At 40.9% G+C, this 21,528-nt stretch overlaps 2 long non-coding RNA genes across 2 annotated transcripts; one reads left to right on the top strand and one right to left on the bottom strand.

Annotated features, from left to right (window-relative positions):
* Positions 1–6,228: 6,228 nt before the first annotated feature.
* LOC309484345 lies at positions 6,229–8,223 on the bottom strand. The gene is made up of 6 exons (XR_014200851.1): positions 8,124–8,223; positions 7,699–7,752; positions 7,433–7,501; positions 7,273–7,332; positions 7,092–7,189; positions 6,229–6,898 (listed from the first exon to the last, which is right to left on the bottom strand). It is a non-coding gene; the product is annotated as an uncharacterized lncRNA (long non-coding RNA).
* A 2,281-nt stretch (positions 8,224–10,504) lies between these two features.
* On the top strand, positions 10,505–21,234 carry LOC309484506. Its single transcript, XR_014200865.1, has 2 exons — positions 10,505–11,117; positions 20,798–21,234. It is a non-coding gene; the product is annotated as an uncharacterized lncRNA (long non-coding RNA).
* The last annotated feature ends 294 nt before the right edge of the window (positions 21,235–21,528 follow it).

Consider the following 21,528-nt stretch of genomic DNA (forward strand, 5'->3'; position numbering starts at 1 on the left):
TGAGTCTGATGTTTTATTTTATCAAACCTTTAAAAAGTATCTGAAAGCACAAAGACAATTGTCTGTTTTCCATACTTATATTTTCTAATGTTTGGCCTCCGATCTCGGAAAGACTGGTTCGAATCCCGCTCGTTACTATTGGTGTCGTGACCCGGATGGGAGTGAGGTTTAGGGTAAGTGTAACGGAGGCCAGCTAGTAAGAGCTGTGCTAGTAAACCTCACTCCTCTGGCCACAGGAGGAGCACTGCGGCGACTGATGCTAGAGGATGCAGTCTTTAGAGTCCTTGTTAGCGTGTCCAACACCCATGCCTGATACGGCAGTTCAAATCCTGCTCTAAGAGTAGAACTGGAGGGTTTACACATGCATCTTTGAAGATTGAGCCACATGCAAACAAACAAACAAAAATTGTGCACACCGGCACGCTAAAAGGGGTCTTGCGCACTCAATGAGGACGAGCACTGAATGGTAATGAAAGACAGTACACATGGGCTCATGCACTTGATAATTGTTTAGCTTTAGCTAGATTTGAAAATGTTTAACAAATGCTATATCACACCATTATCGTTTACTGATCATAGCATGGTGAGTTGTAAATTTATTTTAAATTTAGTGAAACCCAAAAGTGCATATTGGCATTTTATTACGAATCTATTAAAGGGTTAGTTCACCCAAAAATGAAAATTCTGTGAGTAATTACTCGCCCTCATGTTGTTCCAACCCCGTAAGACTTTCGTTCATCTTTGGAACCCAAATTAAGATATTTTTGATGGCTCACTCCTTCATAGGCTGCTAGGTAATTGCATCTAACGAAAGACATCGTTAAAATAGTCCAAGTGACTACAGTGGCTCAACCTTAAAGGAATAGTTCACCCAAAAATGAAAATTGGCCCATGATTTAATGATAATAATAATAATAATTCATTACATTTATATAGCACTTTTCTCGGCACATTACATAGAGGGGGGAATCTCCTCAACCACCACCAATGTGCAGCATCCACTTGGATGATGCGACGGCAGCCATATTGCGCCAGAACGCCCACCACACACCAGCTCACTGGTGGAGAGGAGACAGTGATGAAGCCAATCAGTATATGAGGATGATTAGGAGGCCATGATGGACAGAGGCCACTGGGAAAATTTGGCCAGGATGCCGGGGTTACACCCCTACTCTTTCAAAAGACATCCTGGGATTTTTAATGACCACAGAGAGTCAGGACCTCGGTTTTACATCTCATCTGAAGGACGGTGCTCTTTGACAGTATAGTGTCCCCATCACTTTACTGGGGCGTTAGGACCCACACAGACCACAGGGTGGCCTCACTAACACCTCTTCCAGCAGCAACCTGGTTTTCTCAGGAGGTCTCCCATCCAGGTACTAACCAGGCTCAGCCCTGCTTAGCTTCAGTGGGCAACTGGTCTTGGGCTACAGGGTGACATGGCTGCTGACATTTACTCACCCTGAAGCCATAGGTGTATATGACATTCTTCTTTCAGACGAATACAATCAGTTATATAAAAAAATGTCCTGGCTCTTCCTAGCTTGATAATGGGAGTGAATGGCTGTTTGACTTTGGAAGTACATCAAAGCGCATCTATTCATGATTAAAGTGCCTGACAGATCTGTGGGGGTTAATAAAGGTCTTCTGAAGTAAAGCGATGAGATCGTGTAAGAAAAATCTCCATATTTAAAACTTTATCGACTAAAAAAACTAGCTTCCGGCAGACGACCGCATGCATCGATTTACGCCAAAAGAGTAACCCTTGAACTTGACGTAAACAAAACATTTACTGAATTTGACTCATACCTCAAGTGATAATTTTTTATAAACCTTTTTAAGGAAAAAAAGCAGAAATCAAAGATCTGATTGATCATAAAACACAAGCGGCACTGGTTTGAATTTTTTAACACTGATCAGATGGATGCTCCTTCCAAATACTTATTTGGTTATAAAAAAAAAAAAAAAGGTAATAGATAAAAAATGTGTATTAATAGATAAAAAAAAATATTCATGCATTACGTTCTTAGGATGGTACTTTATTATCCAATCCCTGAGAGATTCCTAAGGAAGAAAGGCGTTTTATACCATTACCCGTTTAAGTGAGCTAAAGCTAAGAGGTAGTGGGGAAAAAATTAAAAATTCTGAGAAAATACCAAAAATCTCAGAAGAATCCAACAATGAACTGGAGAATGCCCTGACTTTCGGAGAACTCCATAGAGCACTCAAGGGTATGGAGTACGGAAAAAAACGTATGGATGGGCTTCCGGTTGACTTTCTGAAAACCTTTTGGTCTGTGATGGGAGTTGATCTGCTGCACGTGTTCAATGACAGCTTGCTGAAGGGTGGGTTGCATTTGAGCTTACTCTTCTTTTCCAAAAAAAAGGAGATCTCACTGAGCTGATAACTGGAGGCCGGTCTTACTTTTATGCAGTGACTATAAGTTACTTTCAAAACCATTGGCAATTAGATTGGCTAAAGTAATGGGACCGGTGATCCATCCAGATTATTAGTCTTATTGTGTGCCCAGGTTGTCAAATTTTTATAATATTTCTTTAATCAGGGACATTATACGGGTCATTAGATCAAGAAAAAGCATTCGATCGAGTTGAACATTAATATTTATGGAATAACTTAGAAACCTTTGGTTTTCATGAAATAGTTTAAGCATGTTAAAAATTCTTTATAGTGACATTGAGAGTATAGTTAAGATTAATGGTGGTTTAAGTGCTCCATTCAAGGTTACCAGAGGATTTAGGAAAGAATGTTCTTTGTCAAGGATGTTACACTCTCTTGCTATCAAACCTTGCAAGTGAGGTTGCAACCTTGCAACACTTGCTCCAACATATTAGGAAGAGTTTGGATGGTTTAAGAGTGGCTCGGCAGGCGTGACATGAAGAGCCTCTGGCTTGACAAGCATCAAGGACGGTGCCAGCAGGGCAGGGAGCGCAGGCGGAGTCAGGACGGACTCTGGGACGGGCTTCTGGGACTGCCTCTGGGCCAGCAGTGGGCTCTGGGACGGCCTCCGGGACGACAGCAGGCTCTGGGCCTTGAGGGACGGAGGAACCCTTCCTCCACCTCCTCTTCTTCCGCCGTTTGGAAGGGCGAGGCGGTGGTATGGTGGCTGAAAGCTCTGGTCTGGCAGTCATCTTGGCTGAAGACTCTGCCTCGGTGGCCATCTTGGGACAAGGCTCTGGAACGGCAGTGGCCATCTTGGGATGAGGCTTTACCAGACCAGGAGTAACAACTTGACTTCGATATTGAAGGTAATCAATGAAGCCCCCAAAACCCAGAGTTTTAAGTTCCTCCATCTCCCACGGAGGTAGCCTGTTGTCCAGGCATCCATTAAAAACAACTATTAGTTTAATATCATTATACTCCAGCCCCACAGCCAGGGGCCAAAATATCTGAGCAAATCCACCTACCCTGCACCCCTGCTGACGCAGGGCAGTCAATGCTTGACGTTGTGCCCTCCGCTCCTTCTTAGTGGCTGGAGAAAGAATCCGAATTACCATGCTGCTGGATCTGAGGTGATCGAGGTTTTTGTCACGGATAGCTCTGAGACTAGGTGAGATCCAAGCGCAGCTTTATTGGAAAATACAGAAATATATTCTTAGTGCATATGAGATGTCAACAAGAAGCATGTCTCAGCCAGGTTTGTCACTTATTAGGGTCCAATTGAAACATTTCAGTGGTGGTCTGTGCTATTTGCAGCTCGCTCTATCTATCTATCTATCTATCTATCTATCTATCTATCTATCTATCTATCTATCTATCTATCTATCGAGGAGGCAAGGTAGGCAGTGCTTCCTCGAAAGAATTGGATGAGAAAAGAATCCAAGGTACAAAAATAAAACAATGGAAAAAATATGCACTTAAAAAATGTGTACACTGTTTGACAGCGACACCTGCAGTTAAAGTTACAGCGGGTTGTGGGGTCTCTCTTGCCTCCCTGAGTGCAATGAGTTTGAGGCCTGGGGGATAATTGAGAATGAATGGGTAAAAGTAACAGAAAGGACCCTGTTCATCAGATTTGACTACCCGTACATATACTTTGTTTAATATGTCTTCAAGATGGAAGATCTTTTAAGAAACCCCCATTGAATTTAATAATGTGAGGATAAAATAAAAAATTTAAATATGACTTAAGTTATTACATTTTAGCAGAAGAGTTTGTCTATTTGTCTACCACATTTGTGCAGGAAGTGATGCGTCTGACAGTATAACACCTACACCTTCCTGAGAATTTATGAGAAGTGAATTTTGTCAGACAAGCAAACCACCAAAAATACCACAAAGACTGTTAGTTCCCATCAAACAACATCAACAATAAAAGTGTTCATCAAATAGGATTTGATGAACAGTAACCTGATGTTTAAAAAAAGAAGTAAAAAAAAATTCAGTTAAAAAAAACATGCTCATGAATCATTAAATCATCTCCATATGTCTCCTGGTATTTAATTTTCTTGAACTCATGAATCTACATGTTGATTCCACCAAGTGATGTTTGCAGTCAAACAAGAAAAGTTCCCCTCAACAGTAAATCTGTGCCAAAATTCTTGTCACTCCTCCCCTTACAGTACAACACAACCCAGCTATAAATTGTGTTCTGGGGCAGGGTTTATGTAAATATTGGGGTTCACTAACCCGGGAGGAATGTTGTGTAGTCCCTACCAGCCGTTTGTTGTAGTCCTTAAAAAGCAATTTTTTACAAGAAAATATCTCCCTTTGCTTTGAACTTTGAGCGTCGTAACTTTGCAGATGTTGTTTATGCTCAAACAGCAACATTACACACTAACTAAAGTTAGAAAAGTGAAATCATAATCAACCACCCCTTTAAATGTATGCAAATGGGTGACAAGGCATTAATTGTGGTGTTATAGGATCATTGAGATACTATTGTAGTTTTTATTATTTTTAATATATATATATATATATATATATTTTTTTTTTTTTTTTTTTTTTTTTTTTGGGTCATTTTATTAGTTTATTTTTAAATATGTCTAGGCCTATGTAGCTGTTATTATTCAATTTTAGTAGGCTACATCAAGTTAAAGTAAAGGAAAATGAGAAAGTGAGAAATCCTCCATCCATTATCCAAACCGCTTTATCCTTATTAGGGCCGTGGGAAGCTGGAGCCTATCCCAGCATTTTGGGCCACAGGCACAGACAATTTCGCATTCATTTAGGAACCCGGAGCACCTGGAGAAAACCAACGCAGACACAGGAAGAACATGCAAACTCTGATTATGTTTGGCTGAAAGGAGAAAGTCATATACATGGATGGCTTGAGGGTGAGTAAATTATTGGATAATTAAAATTTCTGGGTTAACTATGCCTTTAAGTGAAATCTCCTAAAATCGTGCCTGTCCCAACCACTTGTTTACTTACTTTAAAGTAAATATATTTTTTAATTTTATAATGTTACTAAAATGTTAATTTTACTTACACATTTCTGTCCATTACATTTCATATTATTTTTATATCCTCTATAAAATGGTTATTTTTGGGGGTAGGGATCTAAAATGTACTTTTTTCTTGTTGTTGTTGCTGTAAATACACTGTTAGACTTTTCAAGGGTTTTTTACAGTAACTTACTGGCAACACTGTTGCCAGTAAGTTACTGTAATTAAGAGTTACAGTACCAAACCATATTTCAGTTTTGTGTAATACAGTGCATTACTGTAAAAACGAAGCTAATCAGTACAGTGCATTACTGTAAAAACGAAGCTAATCAGTACACTACTGTAATTATTTTTATTTGTACTAAATATAAATTAGATTTGATAATTTTGATATATGATTAATTTTATTTTTATCCTACATAAGTACTACTTTCATACAAACCAATTAGACAAAGTTATCACAAAATACCATTTTTTTATTTAAAACATTTCATATATATCACAAAATAAACATGCCAATGCTGGAAATGATGTGTGAAATTTTTACACATTAATGGGTGAGTTTAGGGATAATGTTTTTTGTGTTAATTTTAACTCATTCATTGTGTTAATGATTTTAACAAAGTAAATATGTCAGAGAGGTTAACACAAAGATGTGTAAACGTGTTAAATTAACACATTATGTGCTGTCCTTCACTGCACACATTTTTGAAAACATACATAAAACCATAAACAAAACATTAGCATTTGACTAAATCAGGGTTCACCAATCTCGGTCCTGGAGGGCCGCTGTCCTTCAGAGTTTAGCTCCAACCAGCTCCAACACACCTGTTTGAAAGTTTCTAGTATGCCTAATGAGACCTTGATTAGCTGGTTCAGGTGTGTTTAATTGGAGTTGGAGCTAAACTCTGCAGGACAGCGGCCCTCCAGGACCGAGATTGGTGAACCCTGGACTAAATGAATGTAGTCATTGGTTGTTTAGCTTATACAAGTATTATAATGAAATATCAACCATTACATTCATAAAACTGCAGAATATAAATACATTTTTAAGCATTCAAAAAGGAAATGTCCAACACAGGACAAAACACAGTTCTTTTCACAATACATGACACATAACCCCACCTTCAAAATAATTTCACTTATTTCCAAAAATTTGTTGGATTCATGTACACTGGAGGCCAAAATAAGTATTTAAGTGTCTTAATGTTTTTGAAAGAAGTCTCTTTGATGCTCAAGAAACATTTCTTATTATTATCAATGTCTGACTGTCTACTCCATCTTTTCTACAGCATAGGAGTAAAAGTCATCATCAAAATAATCTTTAAAAAGCCAACACAATGTTTTTGTCCACCTTTGTGAATAAATGAACTTCTCCAAAGATTGGTTCCTGTTCAGAACTTGATTGACAACATCAGAGTGTTCCCTGGTCTGCATGCGTGCCCACAAACACAAATGTACTCAGTCCTTCAGAGGAGATCCCAGTTCCAACACTATATGAGAGAGAGAGAGAGAGAAAGAGAGAGAGAGTATTAGTGTCACATTATTTTTAAACTCCTTTTTTTGTTAATTTTTATTATTATTTTCACAAAAACTTAAGAATATATATTTGTAAACAGCTTTTGTCAATAAATAGCATACAAAAGAACTAAATAAAATTATGCCAGATTAAATTTTAATACTTACAAATCCTAAATTCTGTCCAAAAATGCTGAGATCCATAGAAAGAACGACTGAAATCGATGATTTTAGCCCATTTCAGCTTGTCTGCAGTGAAGGAGTACCTGTTTGAGACAAATACACAGTAAGATACATGCAAGAAATCACTGTGTGATGATCGTTCTCCTTCCTACAGTAGTTAACCCACCTGCGTGCTGATGTTAGGACCTTCCTAGTCAGGTGGGACTGCAATGGTAGAGTCTTCTGGCTAATAAAATATCAAAATAATGCAACAATATAAACTTAAGTTGTTTAGAATGCTAGATTTTGTATTAATGAATTAGTGAGAGTTTTACTGCAGTGCTTACCTGGATACATTTAATCTGGTGAGACTGAACAAAGACAATGGTCCATCTTCTGATTGGTTCATTTGCTGTCTAATAAAGTTAGACATAAGGCAAAGGTCACTTATTTGATATAAAGTTAGCCAATTTTATAGAGATTTTATAAGATATTGTAAGATATTGTAAGCTACTTAGTCTGCACCAGTGGCTCAAAAGCAATTTTCACATAGCGTATTGCTAATCATTTCAGCAAATTTATCTCAAAATATATCACAAATGGGCTGGCCTACCTCTGGAATCTTGCTGGAAGTCACTGGCGCGAATTGGCGCTTTGTTGCAGTTGCCTTTAAACACAAAAATGGAAGTAAATATTAAATTCCATTAAAAAAAAAAGTATAATATGGTATAGTTTGCAAACTAATGCTAAAACTATAAAGGTTCTCATCAGTAGGCCAACATTAGGCTATACACAGAATTTCACATTAGTTTATTCACATTTATTGTTAATGTAAACGCGTTGCTCGTTGGCATATTTTAACTCGACAATTCAATAATCTAACAAAGTGTGTAAAATGAAACGTTAGCTCAGTTTACCATGGTAAAGTTCGTTACCGCCATGCTGACGACGAGTAACTTTAGGCTAACGTTAACGTTATAACATAGGTTAAACTGGGCACAATCCTGACAACACACACAGAATGTTTTTTTTTTTTACCTTGCTTGCTGATCTCTCTCTCTCGGTGAAGTGAATTCCGTCTCTTCCCCGGGCCAGACACGAACGTCGCGATCCAACAAAAGACAGACCCCACTGATATTACACTGGATGCTCTGACGCGACACGACAAATCCCAGACAGTCAGTGTAGTGCATAGACTGTAAAAAATAGGTGTAGTGATGCGCCGCGGCCGTTATATTTCTGACTTAAGCCTGTTTTATGCTTCTGCGTCGAATCGACGGCGTACCCCCGCGGACCCCTCTGCGTCGACGCGAACCTCGACGCGACCCCTCCGCCGTAGCTTGACGTGCACCTCCAAAAAATTGTAACTACGCGTCGCGGTGACGCAGACCGCAGGGGCTGTGATTGGTCAGATTATACATCATTGTGACACTGAAGACAGGAGAAATGATTCTGAAAATTCAGTTTTGATCACAGGAATAAATTACACTTTACTGTATAGTCACATAGAAAACAGCTGTTTTAAATTGTAATAATATTTCACAATTATACTGTTTTTGCTTTGTATTTTTAATCAAATAAACACAGCCTTGGTGAGCAGAAGAGACTTCTTTTAAAAACATTAAAAATCTTACCGATCTAAAACTTTTGACCGGTAGTGTATATGTATATATTTATATATATTCTTTTCTTTTTTTTGTTGTTGCTAGAAATAAACTTCAATCAATCAAATCAATGTTTGTTTTGAAAAAAAGTTTGTTGTTTATTTACAATACAATGTTCACGGGTACATCATGGATATCAAGTAATTAACCAAGTTAACATGTTTCCCGTCGAGGCTTCCAACGCAGTTTGGGAAGTTCCAAAGTCGCCAGAAATCTGAAGCAATAGCTTCCCACTGGCTGGTTGAAGGGCAGGGCAAAAATTCGGGCTGCAGCGCAGTCCACAGCGCTTTGCAGACCTCCGATACTATGCGGGACACCGTGGTCGCACCCATTTTGTAGCCCAACCCGGTGATCTGTTGGTTTGCACCCGAAGATAAAATCTTTAAAGTCACTGCCAGTCTCTGAGCGAGGTCAATAGGCATACTGTGTGTAGTCTGATGCTGTATTAACGGCTTTAAACGATGAACAAGATCGTCAAATCGACCTTTCGACATCCGAAAATACTTAAAGTGCATTTCTTCGTCCAAGTCCCTCAGCGGTCGAACAACCGTAACAAATTCGCCAATCCTTCCCCTGTCTTCGTGCACTGGTCGTACAGACCACCTTCGCTGACGTCTTCTTTTTCTTCTACGATTAAACATTTGCAATAAAATCATTTGTTGTTCAACGTTGATTAGCTCCAGCTGCAACAACACTCTCTCTCTTTCGCTCGCCATTGTCGGAAATGAAAAAGCGGAACCGGCGCATGGAACCAAAACAAACTAGGAAAGAGATTCGCGAACCACACCACCCCCCTAGCGTTCTGGCGGTGAAATGCACCGCGATGCAACGCAACCCGACGCAGAACCATAAAACGGTCACGACGCCGTTGGAGTGACGGCGTAGCTACGCCGTGGAGTTGACGCAGAAGCATAATGAGGGCTTTAGTCCGATATGAGTCCAAGCGCTCGCGCTATTTCTGACAAGGGATAAACAGGTATGCATTTAAAGGTCCGGTCGCTTCAATGTGTCCAATATAGACAGCCTCTGGCTATTATAGCGTTGTAGACACGCGGTGTAAGGCAAAAATTAGGAAATAAAAAGCACGATGGAATGGTGCCAGCCAGAGAGGCAGTTACGTCAAATACAGTAGTATACAGCAAATTTAAAAAATACAGTAAGTCTCTGTATGTGGTGTTAGACGTCACAGAAAATTCCCATGATGCAATGGGAATCACAGTTATTTACTGTAAAGAGAAATAGCAGTATAATACTGGGGGATTTAAAGTAAATAACTGTAGAAATTACAGAAAAGTCTAACAGTGTACCTAATGTTTACATTAAACTTTTGTCAATACGTCCATATTGTAAGTTTCACCATCTATCCAAACGTAATTGCACGAATGGGGAAAGTTCACAGGAGAGGACGCTGCTCATCAGATTGTACTACCCACATATACTGCATGTGTTTAATGTGTCTTCAAGATGAAAGATCTTTTTAGAAACCCCCATTGAATTTAACAATGTGAGGATAAAATGATAAATGATAATATGACTTCAGATATTACATTTTAGCAGAAGAGTTTGTCTATAACCCTAGAATTTCATCAGACAAGCAAACAACCAAAAATACCACAAAGATTGTTAGTTCCCTGATCAACCAACTTCAACATAAGTAAAAATGTTAGTCATATACCCAAATGGGGATTTGATGAACAGGAACCTTACAGGAGGAACCAGAAACATAAGGAAAGATTAAAAATAAGAATAATTAAATAATCTCCATAATGTCTCCTGGTATTTCATTTTCCTGACCTCATGAAGCTACATGTTGATTCCACCAAGTGATGTTTGCAGTCAAACAGGAAAAGTTCCAGTAAACAGGAAATCTGTGCCGAAATGCTTGTCACTCCTCCCCTTACAGTACAACACAACCCAGTAACCAGAAGAGGAACTTGACTCACATAACAGGTCAATCTTCACCTGACTACACACCAGAGACAGACGTACAGATCTTTCTCATTCCTTCAGGGGTGCAGGAAAAATATCAAAGAGAAACATGGATACCAAAAAGTCTCCAAAGGAAGAAGGGCAGTCTTTACTTCCACTGGAGCAGGACCCTCCAGAATACTCCATTGGATTCCCTCCCTCTGAGAGTTATCCCAGCGCTTCAGGTCAACCTGTGCAGCATTATGGAGCTCCGGCAGCATCTGGCCAGTACATACAAGGGCCATATCCAGGGCAGACTGTGGTCACTGTGCAGCCTCCAGTTAATGTGTCCTTCACTCCACTGACCAATCCAGAGACAGATTACCTGTGCTATTCCATCTTTACCATGCTGTGCTGCTGCATACCTCTGGGATCGGCTGCTCTTGTTTACTCCATCACAGTAAGTATTGGTTCATACACCTGTCTCACCTCGCGCACATTTACAAAAGATTGGCCTATTCTTCAAAATAAATAAATAATTTAACCTTTATTTGTAAAATAATATAGGGAATAAATATTGTTTTGAAATTGTTTATAGAGCACCGTTAAAATCACTTTATATTAAGGGCTAAACAAGACTTCAGGGTCATGATTCATGTCAGTATAAAGGAATCAACGTGGAACTGAAACAGACAATAGAGACAGTCAAAATAATGAGGTCATAGTTGTACTAGAATATTAACCAAGGTTCATATTTCAGAGTTTAAATATGTAAAGAATTACTTAAATCTTCAGAAAGTCTTTATTGTTTACAGCCTGCATTTTTAATGATTAGGCCTATTTAACGTCATGGATCAAGGTTGAATTTAAATGAAAAAGACTTTGCTATTCGAATCAACATTGATATTGTGACGTTGTTTGAACCTCTGTTTAAAATTTCAGCATTGTATTTTTAGCATGTTGTTAACCTTTTTACGTCTAAGTCTGTTTATAGCATTAAATGCTGTTTTGTGGCTTCCAGTAACTTTCGTTTTTAAAGAAAGGGTGTGGCTCGCTAAAAAATAAAGGTTACAAAACCGTGTTTTCAGTGATGCCATAGAAGAACCACTTTTTGTTCCACAAAGAACATTTTAGTGAAAAGTTCTTAAAATATTTTTTTTTTATTAGTTTGAAGAACATTTAAAAAATCTATAGAAACTTTTTCACTATAAAGAACCTTTAGTGCAATGGTAAAGATTCCATGAAATTTAAAGGTTCTTCATTGATCCATTGGTGTCGATAAAGAACCCTTATTTTTAGGAGTGCATGGTTCAAAAACAACTTTGTGAATTGCTGTCAATTTACAGTAGATCCTTTCTCTCTTTTGAGTAAAAAACATAACAAAATAATAAACTATGCATTACGGAAGTTTAAATTACAGAAGTCATCTAGCTATCACACTGCTATCGCTTGTTTACTCCAATACTTTAGGCCTGTATTCTCCTTATTCTTAACTTAAAAGCCATTTTAATTTTGAATGTTCAAGGCTTTCTGTGTTAATTATCTTCTCCAGTTAGGCTATTTTAGCCGTGCAAAAACAGTTTATTATGGTGATTGACGTTGTAAACAGATATTTCTTTCCATATTATTTTAATTTATTAACGTAGCCCACTAATAAGCACACTAGTTTGTAGCGCAAACAGTTTTACCGTTTACCGCAATTTAAGTCACTCACACAGACGAGAAGCGCCATGATTAGAATTAATGCGGTTAATGTAAAGGAAGCCTCTATAGCCTATACAGAAAACCCAGCAAACACAGAACGTTGGCACAACGTAACCAACCTTCTACTAACTTTTTTAACAACATGGCCAAAAGGTTACTATAACTACGTTGTGTGGTGAAGGTTGTTAGAGCGTTGTCACAACGTTGACATTAAACCACCGTTGTAGGGCCATTGCTTAAGGTTGTGCCAACGGTGTCTTGACAACCACTGGACTACATATGTACTCGTCACCCAGCAAACACATTTGCGTTGTGGCAATGTCTGTGGCACGTTGCATTTCTGCTATGGCAACGTCGCTGTCTATGTGCTCGCAACATTGTAACAAAGTAGAATTGTAAGACGCGGCAGGGCTGTAGCAACGTTGTTGCGCGACATTCAGTAACTGAGAGATGACGTTCTGGCCATTTTTTTTATGCTAGATTAGGGCTGGATGATTAATCTAAAAGTAATCGAAACCGAAATTCAGAGCCTATAACCGACGTAATTTTACCAAGGCGATTATTTCGGTTTTTTAATCCTATTAATATTTCCGCCCACTGTGTGTTAATGTACTTTCCCCTTAAAACATATTACCGCGTGTGTAGTCACGTGACTCCGCCCCGTCCAGTCTGCGACATTGAAGCAACATGGAGGAGAACTCAAACACAGAGTCAACTCAGCAACAGCCAGAGCCGCTTGTATCGAAGAAACACGCAGTGTCCGTCATTTGGACACATTTTGGCTTCAATAAAGACGACACCGAACAAACTCAGGTCAAATGCAAACACTGCAGAAAAACTGTTATAGCGACCAAAGGTAATACCACCAATCTGTTTCAACACTTGGAGCACAATCACATTACCGAATATGAACAGTGCAAACAGTGCATTTTATTCAATTGTTTGAAATATTTAATAAATAAGCATTAATAGTTATCTGTGTGTTTCCTTATTTTAGAATCACAAAGATAGGATTATGCACTCTTTCATTAGAAAAAATAACCGTGAACATATTTACAGTATAAGCCTTGCCATTGACATATGAGAAAGACATTTTTTTTTAAATAATCGTTCAATAATTGTAATCGAGGTAACTTGTTAGATTAATTGCGATTATGATTTTAGCCAAAATCGTCCAGCCCTATGCTAGATATAGATATCCCCCATTTAGCATGTTTTGTGGTTAATTTTTAATTAGTCATTTGTTAAAAAATTATATACTTTTTAAATATTGTTTATCCCTATTATTATTTATGGGCCTAACAGTAAATTCATTATAATCAACATCTGCAAGTGTACACTTTGAAGAGCAAAAATGACATAGAAGGTTACCTAATTCAACTTTATTAAAACTGCATATGGTAATCAAATTGCACTTCCAAAAGTCATACATTTGTGAGAAAACAAAACAGGGAGTGGACTCCCCCAGAGTTAAACAGTTTAGTGTTACCATTTTCAAATCCATTCAGCCGAACTCCGGGTCTGGCGGTACCACTTTTAGCATAGCTTAGCATAGATCATTGAATCGGACAAGACCATTAGCATCTCTCTCAAAAAAATGACAAAAAGCGCCTGAAAATAGTCCCCAGCTTGGTAGACTATAGGATTGACTATTTTCAGGCGCTGCGTCATATCATTACGCCTGCTGGAGCCATGGTACGGCAGCAATGTTTCTCGATTATTACGCAGGAATGAGAGTATAATTCCTAGCCATATCAGCCTAGAAAATCACAACTTTTCATTTTCTGACGGTCTTAGTACACGATGTAACTACAGAAGAGTCAAGTTTTAAATAGGAAAAATATCGAAACTCTTTGGTCATAGTTTTGAGAGAGATGCTAATGGTCTTGTCCGATTCAATGATCTATGCTAAGCTATGCTAAAAGTGGTACCGCCAGACCCGGAGATCGGCTGAACGGATTCGAAAACGGTAAAACTAAACTGTTTAACTCTGGGGGAGTTGTAAAAGTGGAGTATCCCTTTAACTAGCATGAGCAGACATGAGAAAATTTTGCAAAGAAACGAATGAGATGACAAATGAGAGGAAAAATAAACAGTTGTGCGAGCAGTTACAAACATTTGTTTTCTCTGTGCGTTTCCCAAAAAAATAAAGGAAAAAGCATTAACGTGCAACAAATAGGCTACGCGCTGAAATCAATTAGGCTACTCATCATTAAAGTCATTTTGGCTTCATACTTTTGGCATAAAGTTATTAAATATTTGTCATACCTGACGAGAAGATGTTAGATTCGCTACATTCTAACGCTACATTCCCCAGTCCCCTCTTCTCAGGTGGCTGGAGATGTTGATGTTGCAGTCAATGGGCCTGTTACATAACACGCTCGCCTGCAAAAGGATGCCAGTTTTACGGTGATGCAAATAAAGCACAAAAGGGAGCTCTTTCTGTCTGCCTCATATGTAGGTTATGTGCCCACTAAAAAGTGCGCACCCCTACACACAGGCACTGTTCCCACAGTTTCAATCTTCCCCCGGCTCAGGCTGGAAGTTTAATAAATGTAGCGCGTGTGCCTACTGTGATGTATGCACCCCTACACACAAACACTGTTTCCACAGTCTCAAATTTCCCCCAGCTCACACTGGAAGTTTGATAACGTAGCGCGTGTGCCTACTGTGATGTATGCACCCCTACACACAACCACTGTTTCCACAGTCTTAAACTTTCCCCTAGCTCACGCTGGAAGTTTAATAAATGTAGCGCGTGTGCCTACTGTTATGTATGCACCCCTACACTCAAACACTGTTTCCACAGTCTTAAACTTTCCCCTAGCTCACGCTGGAAGTTTAATAAACGAGTGAACTTTGCCAAGAGTATGCTGTCCCCCAGCCAACGGATCACGTTCCTGGGAACAGTTTTCGACTCCGTACATATGAGAGCATGCCCCTCACCAGACCGGGCTCTCTCAATCCAGCGTCTCGCTGCCTCGTTCAAAGTGGGCTCTTTCGCGCCCCTCAGAACGTTTCAAAGGGCTCTGGGTCTTATGGCCTCCGCATCGTCAGTACTCCAACTAGGCCTACTGCGTATGTGCCCCCTTCAGCTGTGGCTGAAGCCACAGGTTCCGGCTCATGTGTGGCATTTGGGCCACCTACACATCAGGGTAAACCAGCGCTGTATCAAAGCCCTGGCCCCCTGGAAGGACACCAGCTGGTACCAGCAGGGCGTGAGCATGAGTCTCGGGGAATGCACATTCTGAACTACCTCGACGACTGGCTCATACTGACTCAGTCGGTGGCAGAGTCCCATACTGACAAAGCCTGGCTCCTCAGCCATCTAGACTGCCTTGGGCTCAGGGTAAACTTTTACAAGAGTATGCTATCCCCCAGCCAATGAATCATGTTCCTGGGAACAGTTCTCGACTCAGCACATATGAGAGCATGGCCCACACCGGACCGAGCTCTATCAATTCAGTGGCTCGCCGCGTCGTTCAGAGAGGGCTCCAGTGTGCCCCTCCGAACGTTTCAGAGGGTCTTAGGCCTTATGGCTTTGGCATCTTCAGTACTCCAACTAGGCCTACTGCGTATGCGACCTCTTTAGCTGTGGCTGATGCCTCAAGTTCCAGCCCATGCATGGCGCTCGGGACTCGTAAACATCAGGGTGGACCAGCACTGTATCAGAGCCCTGGACCCCTGGAAAGACACCAGCTGGTACCAGCAGGGTGTGAGCATGGATCTGGTTTCAGAGAGGAGGGTTATCTCAACAGACTCTTCCAACTCCGGTTGGGGAGCCCTGTGCAAGGGCAGGCCTGCCTCCGGCCTCTGGTCGAGCTCGGAGAAACGCCTACACATCAACTTCCTCGAGATGAGAGCAGTTTTTCTAGCCCTAAAAACCCTCCTCCCATATCTGGCGGGACACCACGTCTTGGTCCGTACGGACAACATGGCTGTGGTGTCCTACATAATCGCCAGGGCGGCCTCAGGTCTCGCAACCTGTTCACCATAGCCACACAGCTACTGTTATGGGCTCACGCCAACCTGCGCTCACTCAGGGTAGCTCACGTGCCGGGCACGATGAACATAGGAGCAGACATGCTATCTCGGGGCAACGTTCCCCCAGAGGAATGGTCGCTCCACCCACAGACGATTCACTTGTTGTGGAAAGTCTTCGGCAAGGTAGAGGTAGACCTCTTCGCCTCAAGACAACTGTCATTGCCCAATCTTCTTTTCAAAGAGCAGGGATGCGCTGGCCCACGAGTGGCCCAGCCTTCCCCTTTATGCGTTCCCTCCGGTCTCGATGCTCCCCCAGGCCATCGAACGGATCAGGAACACCAAATGTGCAGTCCGTCTTGCAGCCCCCCTCTGGAGAACCCAGATTTGGTTCCCAGAGCTGTTGCAGCTGTCTACGACAGCTCCGTGGCCGATTCCGCTGAGGAGCGACCTCCTCACGCAGGCAAACAGGACAATCTGGCACCCCCGTCCTACCTAAACGGGTACCCCAGGACCTCCCAGAAGGTGTCCTGAATACCATTATGGAGGTTAGAGCTCCGTCTACTAGGTGCCTCTACCACCTCAAATGGTCAGTGTTCTCCAGCTGGTGTCTAGCTCGGAACCTCGACCCATATATCTGCGAAGTACCAATGGTACTCACATTTCTCCAAAAGCTGTTGGACGCGGGACGATCCCCCTCCACACTCAAGTGTATGTGGCAGCTATAGCAGCTTTTCACGTACCGGTGGCTGGCTCTTCGTTGGGTAAAAGCGACCTCATCGTTCGCTTCCTTAAAGGAGCAAGGAGACTTAACCCTCCTCGGCCACCTTCAGTGCCGGCCTGGGACCTTTCCCTGGTTCTACGAGCTCTTAAGGGACCTCCCTTCGAACCACTTCAGTCTGCTGATCTAAGATCCCTCTCTCTTAAAACCGCTCTGCTGTTAGCACTGGTGTCAGTTAAAAGAGTTGGGGACTTACAAGCACTCTCCACGAGTGCTTCCTGTCTTGAGTTCGGGCCTAATGACTCCAAAGTCATCCTTAAACCAAGACATGGATATATACCAAAGGTGCTTTCAACTCCATTCAGAGCCCAGGTTATTTCTCTATCAGCTCTTCCGGTATAGGGAGAAGATAGTGATGCCCTCACGCTCTGCCCCGTCAGAGCCCTGAGAATATATCTGGAGTGTTCTGCCTCTTTCAGACAGTCTGAACAGCTCTTTGTCTGTTTCGGGGCTGCCGGTCACGAAACTCACACTATCAAGATGGATAGTAGATGCTATCTCTCTGGCCTACACCTCACTGGGCCTCCCGTGCCCCATAGGTGTAAGAGCTCACTCCACAAGAGGCATGGCTTCCTCTTGGGCATGGTCCAGTGGAGTTCCCATTGAAGACATTTGTGCGGCGGCCGGCTGGTCCGCTCCGTCCACATTTGCAAGATTTATAACCTAGAGGTTCCCGCTCTGCAGGCACGAGTTCTCTCTATTTGAGGTCCTGGGTCTTCGGACCCAGGCCCGTGTATGACTCAGACACATCCTGCAGTGGCTTTGCACTTTCTATGTGTGTATGATATTCTAGGTCCCTAGCTCTGTCGACCCAGGCCTATGTATGACTTAGTGGCCCTTGTGCTTCACTATGTGCAGTGTATATCATTCTAGGCCCGACATTCTGGTCTGTGATATTCAGACTACTCTGTTATAAGTCCCGGGGCTCCCCGGACACCTTCAGAGTAGTCACCGGCAAATAGCACAGCGTTTTAAAATGGGTTCCACAGCGTTTGCAACGCAGTACGAGAGAACGTTCTCGTAAGGGAACGTACTTGGTTACTTACGTAACCTCGGTTCCCTTAGAGATAAGGGAACGAATACTGCGTTGCCTTGCCGTGCTATTTCGCTCATATCAGGTACTTTGCTTCAGTCAATTTAAACCTGTCATATGGCGAGTTTTCTTTGAATTTATACTCTTCAGCCACGCCCATTTTGGCGCGCTCGAGGCTGGCAGGGCGCCAAGCGCTCCCATTGGACCGCACGCCTCTATTGACTCGCCATAGGTTTGTGCAGTTGCCACAGCACAGCCAATCAGCTCGCTCAGACGAGCTATGATGCTCTCGCTGTGCAGCTGCAATGCGTTTTAAAATAAAGGCTTATATATTCTCGAGAAAAGGAGTTTTCCCACAGTGTTTGCAACGCTGTACTCATTCCCTTATCTCTAAGGGAACCAAGGTTACGTAAGTAACCAAGTATGTTTCCATTTAATACCTTATGGAGCCTACTGTTTAATACAGCGTCTGATTGCAAGAAAAAGTTCAACATAAGCCTATACTATGTAAATACCAATAGTGGGCTCTACGTTTTTTATTATCAGTTTTATTTTGATAAAAATGACACAATATAATATCGCGACTACATGAAAAGAGATTTTACGGTTATAAAAATGCTGATTTGTGAGCATTAGTGGAACTGAAGGTGTTCGATGATCGCACGTGATCGTTGACATGCGGTGAATTCAGCCAATCGTGAAACAGCTGTGTCGTCATCAGAGCTTGTGCAGCCGCTCTGAAGAAGCTGCGCTGGCTCCGACTGCTCTCGAATCACTCTTGCGGTACTTTGATGCCATACGACATATTCAACTTGGTTTCCTTAAAGCAACATGCAAGAATAGAAAATGCCAAGCCAGTTAATCTAGTTGTAGTAGCCTAACTTTTAAAAATAGATATAAAAATAGCAAAAACTAGTGCAAAACTGCAAATATAGCCTAATGCACACCAATCCCTGATGTTTAAAAACTCTGTGATATGTTTTGTGATTTAAAAAAAAAATTTTTTTACAGCTAATATAAATTAAATATATAACAAAATATGTTATTTCTCATTTTCTTCTTAGTTTAGAGTTGAATTTTCTGTTTTCTTATTGTGTTTATATTCTGACCTGTGACTTTATGCATGTCATTTAAGAAAGGTTTTGTAAGACTGGAAAAACTGGAAGAACTGGAAGAGAGGGCTACTCTCTGAGAGAACAAAGGAAATTAACATTTGAACTCCCCCTCGTGCACTATCGAGGCGAAGGTCTCACCTCAGAGTCATCCTAATCTACATCTCTTTCCCTCATCCCCCCCTCTCCTTCTCCCCCATGCGAAAAATCACCAAAAATGTGCATGATTAACATTGAGTATTATACATATTTAGTATCATTTGAAATGTCTCAGGGTGACTGGTACAAGTGTCTCATTCCCAAATAAGTAAAACAAAAGGTAATAAGGTTTTTAGGGATAACTGCCACACAAGGAGGGGTTGGTCTCTAGACAAATGGTCTCCCTACACCCAAAAGGTGTCAACTCTGAATGTAAATTCCCATTGGTAGCAGATGTTTCCATGCGAAAGAGATTCTGGCTATATAATGAAATGCAGCAGGGGATTCGGGGCCTTTTTGTAACTCAAGTTGGCCCATGATGCTAAAGGGGGTCGCACACCGGATGAGAAGCGCAGCGTCTAGGACAACTCGAGGTATCACACACCGCGCACTTTCTCAGTTTATGGCCAGCAATATTGTTATGTTTAAGGACATCATGGAATTAAGATAATGTCTGTACTATGTTATGATTGTACTGTACAATTAAATACAATCGTTGCTAAGTCTGCAGTCTGAACACTTTACCTCAGAGCGTCCGTTAACTGAATGAATTGAGAATATCTCCTGAAAATCCGATAACAGCAGTTTTCATCCACGCAGCTGATTTCTGTAAATGAATGTAAAACGAAATATTGCAGCACAGAGTCAGTATATACATTAACGACGATTTGAGACAAATAAATGTAAATTTAATATAAAACTATGTAAATGGCGCTCTGTGGCGCGGCAGAATTTTGAACAAGGTCCTGAGCCGTAGCTGGGCGCCGCGGACAGACGCCGAATGACACCGCCGGTGTGTGTACACTGATAGAGAATAATGTGTTCGAATTTTAAAGATGCTTCTCGTCCAGTGTGCGACCCCCTTAAGAGTGACTCTTACTTAAGAGTAAACTCTTAGCATCATGTATCTTAATGTTGGGTTTGCATCTCTTCTCTTAATTCCAGAGCATTTGATGTTTTGTATTGATTATCTTTGAATTGATTATGAAATTGGCATGATACATTTACCTGACATAATAAATTGTTACATTTGATTATTCTAACTGATTTTGACATTATTTTCATTAAAGAGTTAAAAGGTATAGTCAAACATTCACTCACATTTAATGATGCACAGACATAATTAAAACCTTTGATGAGTCAGATGAAATAAGGAGAAAATACATATGAGAAAATGTATTGCATTTAATCAAAAAATACTTTGCCTCGAGAAAAGACAGTAACACGTAGAGACCTTCCGCGCTGGTCGGATGCCGGACTTTGGGCCGATCAAGCGCGAGCTTACAGTTTTATGCCAATATTTGTAATATTATTGTAATTTACTTTTACAGACTCGGGATGCTAACATGTTTGGACACCAACCAATAGCAAGCAGAAACTCCAGAATGGCTCGCATCCTTAACCATGTCGGTGTTGCTATTGGCCTCTTCATCATTGTCATCTATATCATTTTTGCTTTCATCTAGCCATAAGTGTAAGAAATATCATGGTAGGACACCAGAAAGCTATAGATGGTGAGGGAACATGAATACATTTTTTGAATACACAGGCATTTGGTGGTGTGCTTTTAAATGTTAGTGTTGCTCAAGTTATTGGTATGAGAGCTGTAAGACTCCAAATGTGTAAGGAGCTCCATCTATAGGGCCAGAGAGGAATGATTTGTATATTTCATGCAACTCATCTGCCATATTATTATTTACATAATTAAAACACATGCTTTTTGAAAGTTCATTATTGTATTTTTAAAACAATAAAAGCTTTGAATGTACATGTATCATCAATTAAAACATTTATTTTTATTCTTATCTTATCATAAAACTTTGGTAATCAATAAGAAATGTATTTAAAGGTGCTCTAAGCGATGTCACACGTTTTTTAGGCCAAAACATTTTTTGTCACATACAGCAAACATCTCCTCACCTAGCTGCCTGTCCCCTGAACACACTGTAAAAAAAAACGCGGTCTCTGTAGACACCACAGGCTCCACAAAACCCGCACCACGAAACACAACAAACAGTGTTCCAGACAATAACTGGCAAGAAGTATTTGAGGGTGGGGTTTG

The sequence above is a fragment of the Leuciscus leuciscus genome (genome assembly GCF_965113295.1).
Source record: "Leuciscus leuciscus genome assembly, chromosome: 20".
Taxonomy (NCBI): domain Eukaryota; kingdom Metazoa; phylum Chordata; class Actinopteri; order Cypriniformes; family Leuciscidae; genus Leuciscus; species Leuciscus leuciscus.